Raw genomic sequence first — 5,865 nt, 5'->3', positions numbered from 1 at the left:
AGCAGGGCTTGTCCCCTAAAGCAGGGGGCAGCACACACACACACACACACACACACAGAGCAGGGCTCGTCCCCGCCAGCAGGGGGCAGCACACACACACACACACACACACACACACACACACGGAGCAGGGCTCATCCCCGCCAGCAGGGGGCAGCACACACACACACACACACGGAGCAGGGCTCATCCCCGCCAGCAGGGGGCAGCACACACAGAAACTGACTGGCTGTCCTTTCCCGCTTGCTTCACCTCCTGGCGGGGAGAGCAGCCAATCAGAGCTGAGTAGAAGGAGCAGAGGTGTGACTGGGTACAGATGTGGGCCTGGAGGGGCAGAATTGACATGGGTCTGGGGGGCAAGGGGCAGATGTGGGGCTGGGGGCAGAATTGACATGGGTCTGGGGGCAAGGGGCAGATGTGGGGCAAGGGGGCAGAATTGACATGGGTCTGGGGGCAAGGGGCAGAAGTGGGACTAGGGAGTAGAACTGACATGGGTCTGGGGGCAAGGGGCAGATGTAGGGCAAGGGGGCAGAGCATGAATTGGTGGGCATTGCTGGGTTTGGGGAGGGGCTGTGCGCTCCCAATCTGTGCACTTTGGTCTCCGTTGCGGTGTAGCGCGAGCTCCTGCCAGGGGTGGCGTGTGTGTGTGTCTGTGCGTGTATGTGTGCGTGCACTGAGTTCGCATTCTTAGAATCATAGAATATTAGGGTTGGAAGAGACCTCAGGAGATATCTAGTCCAACCCCCTGCTCAACGCAGGACCAACCCCAACTAAATCATCCTAGCCAGGGCTTTGTCAAGCCGGGCCTTAAAAACCTCTAAGGAAGGAGATTCCACCACCTCCCTAGGGAACCCATTCCAGTGCTTCACCACCCTCCTAGTGACATAGTGTTTCCTAATATCCAACCTAGACCTCCCCCACTGCAACTTGAGACCATTGCTCCTTGTTCTGTCATCTGCCACCACTGAGAACAACCTAGATCCATCCTCTTTGGAACCCCCCTTCAGGTAGTTGAAAGCTGCTATCAAATCCCCCCTCACTCTTCTCTTCTGCAGACGAAACAATCCCAGTTCCCTCAGCCTCTCCTCATAAGTCATGTGCTCCAGCCCCCTAATCATTTTTGTTGCCCTCTGCTGGACTCTTTCCAATTTTTCCACATCCTTCTTGTGGTGTGGGGCCCAAAACTGGACACATTACTCCAGATGAGGCCTCACCAATGTCGAATAGAGGGGAACGATCACGTCCCTCGATCTGCTGGCAATGCCCCTACTTATACAGCCCAAAATGCCGTTGGTCTTCTTGGCAACAAGGGCACACTACTGACTCATATCCAGCTTCTCGTCCACTGTGACCCCTAGGTCCTTTTCTGCAGAACTGCTGCCTAGCCACTCGGTCTCTAGTCTGTAGCAGTGCATGGGATTCTTCCATCCTAAGTGTAGGACTCTGCACTTGTCCTCGTTGAACCTCATCAGGTTTCTTTTGGCCCAATTCTCCAATTTGTCTAGGTCCCTCTGTATCCTATCCCCACCCTCCAGCGTAGCTACCATTCCTTGCAGTACATATGAGGGATGCACACGGCCGTGCACTGAGTCCGCATTCTTCGCGGTGCATGTGAGGAATCCGGCCTCACTGTCATTCTCACACATGGTGGGGGGAACCAATGAGCAAACAGGTGAGAAAACACAAGGTCATTGTTCTCTGCTTGTACAGCACCAGGCACAATGGGGTCCTGGGCCAGACTGCAGCCCCTGGGTGCTACCGTAATACACCTAAGAGCAATACAAATGTACAGCACCTACTACCATGTGGGGGGCCTAGCGCATGACCGAGGCTTCTAAGCGCTACCGTAATACACCTAATAGCAATATGAATGTACAGCTCCTAGCACCGTGGGGGCCTGGGCCATGACTGGGGCTTGTAGGTGCTGATACACATTCGTAACAATCTTTTTTGAAAAGCTCTCCCAGGGTTTCGCCCACCGGCTGCAGTGGGACGAAGCCATCAGCCGACACTGCACACAACAAAGCCTGGCCAAGGACCTCAACCGCCCACGTGCTTCTGGCGCTCCCAAGGCCTCCCACTTCAGCATGCCCGTGCATGTCGCCAACGGGCCACTAACCAGCCTCACCCCCACCCCGCACACACCCGGCTTCCAGCAAGCGGGCCTTGGCTCTTTAAGGGTGGCTGAGGCGCGCTGTGGGGCGACCATTTCCTTTCCCACCCCACGACGCTAACCTGGGGCCCGGCTTCCTGCCTGGGCTGCCTGAGCACTGAACACGTGCGCCAGGCGGTGAATGGTGCATGCGGCAGCCGGACGTGCGGCTGTGGGGGCGGGAGCCCCATCCTGCCGCACGACGAGGGGGGGATCTCCCACAGCGGTAGCAGAACTGCGGCTGGTGCACTAGGGGGCGCTGTGCGCACAGGGGGCACTGTCCTCAGTGGGGGGGGGGGGCAAGGTGGCACATGCAGCTGGCAGGTTTTATGGGGGCCAGGGGGTATCTGTATGCAGCAGGGTGGTTTAGTAAACAATGCACTGGCCTGGGAGCCAGGACTCCTGGGTTCTAGCCTCAGCGCTGGGAGGGGAGTGGGGTCTAGGGGTTAGAGCGGGGGGGCTGAGGAATCAGGACTCCTGGGTTCAGTTCCTGGTTCAGGGTGGGGACTAGGGTTGCAGGAGGAATTGTGAATCAGGATGCCTGGGTTCTGTCCTCAGCTCTTGGAGGGAAGTGAGGTCTAGAGGTCAGAGTGGGGGTTGGTAGTGGGAGCTGGGTTCTGTTCCTGGGAAGGGAAAATGTTTTCCATGGGGGGATTATGAATCAGACTGCCTGGGTTCTATTCCTGGCTTTGCCACTGCCCTTAGCCAAGTCACATCCCCACTCTGTGCCTCAGTTTCCCCATCCGTAGCACAGGGGTTAATGGTACCGACCTACCCTTGTACAGTGGTTGGGGATCTCTGGCAGGGTTGCATGGCTGTGGGTGTTGGAGATGCACGGGGACTGGCCTAGGTGGCTGGGTGTGAAACGTGGTGTCTCTGTCACAGGGGATGGCGTGTAACAGTGACGTGTGGGGGGAGCCAGTGTACCGGGGGTGACGCATGTGCTGTGTGGGTTGTATGTGTGCAGGGCATGCTGGCGTGTGGAAAGGGCCCTGGGAGGAGGGTGAGGTGGGCTTGGTGCCGGCTCTGGGAGAAGTTGGGGGGCAAACAGCTGGCTTGGCCCTTCCTGTGCCCCCTATGTCCGTGTGAGATGGGGGACCACCTCTGTGGCCCAAAGACAGCTGGGGTTGGATGTAGCACCCCGTTTCCCCCCCCCCAGTATAACTAGGGTGACCAGATGTTCCGATTTTATAGGGACAGTACTGATTTTTGGGTCTTTTTCTTACATAGGCTCCTATTACCCCCCCCCACTCCCATCCCGATTTTTCACACTTGCTGTCTGGTCACCCTAGGTATAACACATGTGCCCTCACCTCCCACTCAGACCCCCCCTTCCCCAAAACCGCGCCCCCTGCAGTTTATTTACTTGTGGGGCCCTGGGGGAGGGGATATCTGGCAGGGAGGGGTTCGCTATTCACCGCCCCCCTCACACTCCCTCCCCTGCTCCACCAGGCAGTCCCCCATGTCTGCCCCCCCCCCGGCAGCAAGCATGGCTTGGGGTGGGGGGTCCTGTACAGCTGCGTGCCCCAGTCTTCCCCTTCCCCTCCCCAGGGACTGATCTCAAGAGCAGGGGAATGGGGGGGGGGACAGGCACATACCAAGCCGCCAGGGAGGGTCTCTGAAGAGCTGAGTGGAAGCCCCCAGCCTGGGGGGACGCTGGCACCGGAGCAGCTCAGGGGCACAGATGCATCCTCAGATCTCGGCTCCTTTGCAGCCTCAAAGGCTCCCCCGCGCCCGCCCGCCCCCGCTGCCCCAGCTGGCGTGTGAGTGGCTGGCAGCTCTGCCCGCCCCGCTGCCATTCGCCAGCAGACACCCTTGCCCGCCCCCACCCCCGTCCCGCAGTCCCACACTAGCGATTTCTAGGAAGCGCAGTCCGGGATTTCACACACACCGGAAAGGGGGTTTCCAACGGCTGGCCAGGGGGTGGCCCACCCCTGGGCCCGTCTGCCCCCGACGCGTCCTCCCTCCCCAGGGCAGGCGGAGGGCTGAGGGGGGCGACCAGGGCTGGCAAGGTGCTGGGCAAAAGGGAAACATTGCTGACGTTGCCAGAAGCAGCACGCGAGCTGGCTCTGCAATCCCCAATGGCGCAAGTGCCCCCGTTCCCATCCCTGGCCAACACGGGCAGCGCGCGCACACAATGCGCTGGCTCAGCGCCAAGCAAGGTCAGCGCACAACTGCCACTCGTACGTGGCTATCATCACACACAGCCGCTGTGCACGCTCGCCCAGTGCCACCGGACACACTCGCCCTATGCCACGCACAGCCGCCTCACACCGTGCATGGCCATTGGGCACAGGCGCTCAACGCCATACACGGCCACCGCACAGCTGCCTCGCACCACGCACGGCCACTGCGCACGCTCCCCCAATGCCGCGCACCCATGAGTGACGGGGCCATTTCACTCGCTCTTCTGGGTGTAAATGAAGGCCCTGTCACAGTGCGGCAAAATGGTGTCCCAGTTGCAGGATGGATGGATGGGTGGGGGTGGCTAAATGGATAGGGGCGTGGCTAAATGAGTGGTAGGGGGTAGATGGCTGGCTGGATCCATCAATGGGGAGATGCAGGGATGGGTGGAAAGATGTTGGGTAGATGGGTGGTAGGTGGATGGATGGTGGGTGGGTGGACAGTGAATGGAGGGTGGGTGGGTGGTAGGTGGATGGATGATGGGGGATGGACAGTGAATGGTAGGTGGATGGATGGTGGGTGGATGGACAGTGATTGGTAGGTGGATGGATGGTGGGGGATGGACAGTGGTTGGATGGTGGGTGGATGGACGGTGGGTGATAGGTGGGTGGACGGATGGTGGGTGGTGGATAGATGGACAGTGGGTTGATGGATAGTGGGTGGTAGGTGGCTGGACGGTGTGTGGATGGAGGGACAGTGGGTGGGAGGTGGATGGACAGTGGATGGACGGTGGGTGGTAGATGGATGAATGGTGGGGGATGGACAGTGGATGGACGGTGGGAGGATGGACAGTGGGTGGTAGGTGGTTGTGCACGGGGGTCATAATTCAAATACCCAAAACATCTTTCCCCTTCCCAGGGACAAGCAGGGGCATTGCCTGGGGCTGGGATCTCCAATTCCTGTATATCAGAAAGGCGGCAGGCGGGCAGGGGAGGAAGGGGCCAGGCCATGGAGCACTAGGGGGGAGAACTGGGCGGGGGGGGGGAGGGCAGGGCCAGGCTGTGGAGAGCCCAGACCAAGCTGCAAAAATGTGAAGGCAAATAAAGCAAAAGCACTTGAGGGCTGTAAGTGGCTCGGGGCCCGGGAAGTACCTGGCCTGGATCCCTGCACCTGGGAGCGGACGCTGAGCACAGCCCCCTCGGGAGCACTCGGTGCCCCCCGAGTCACAGTGGTGGAGGGCATGAGGGGGGCAGGCTGGTATTGCGGGATTTGGGCCAGGGTTCGGCCTGACACCCCCAGGAAAAGTGTCTGAGCGGGGACCTATGATAGGACAGCACTTCCTGTAGCACGGCGCCCCCTGCCGAGCCCCCCACCCCGCCCCCAGCAGCACAGCGCCCCCTGCCAAGCCCCCTGCCCCGCCCCCCGTAGCACAGCGCCCCTTACTGAGCCCCCCGACCCCTGTAGCACAGTGCCCCCTGCCGAGGCCCCTGCCCCACCCTCAACAGCACGGCGCCCCCTGATGAGCCCCCCACCCCGCCCCCTGCAGCACGGCGCCCCCTGCCGAGCCCCCCGCCCCGCCCCCCGTAGCA

This window comes from Terrapene carolina, unplaced genomic scaffold (genome assembly GCF_002925995.2).
Source record: "Terrapene carolina triunguis isolate 2854851 unplaced genomic scaffold, T_m_triunguis-2.0 Scaffold517, whole genome shotgun sequence".
NCBI lineage: Eukaryota > Metazoa > Chordata > Testudines > Emydidae > Terrapene > Terrapene triunguis.
Note: the sequence above shows the minus strand (reverse complement) of the source record.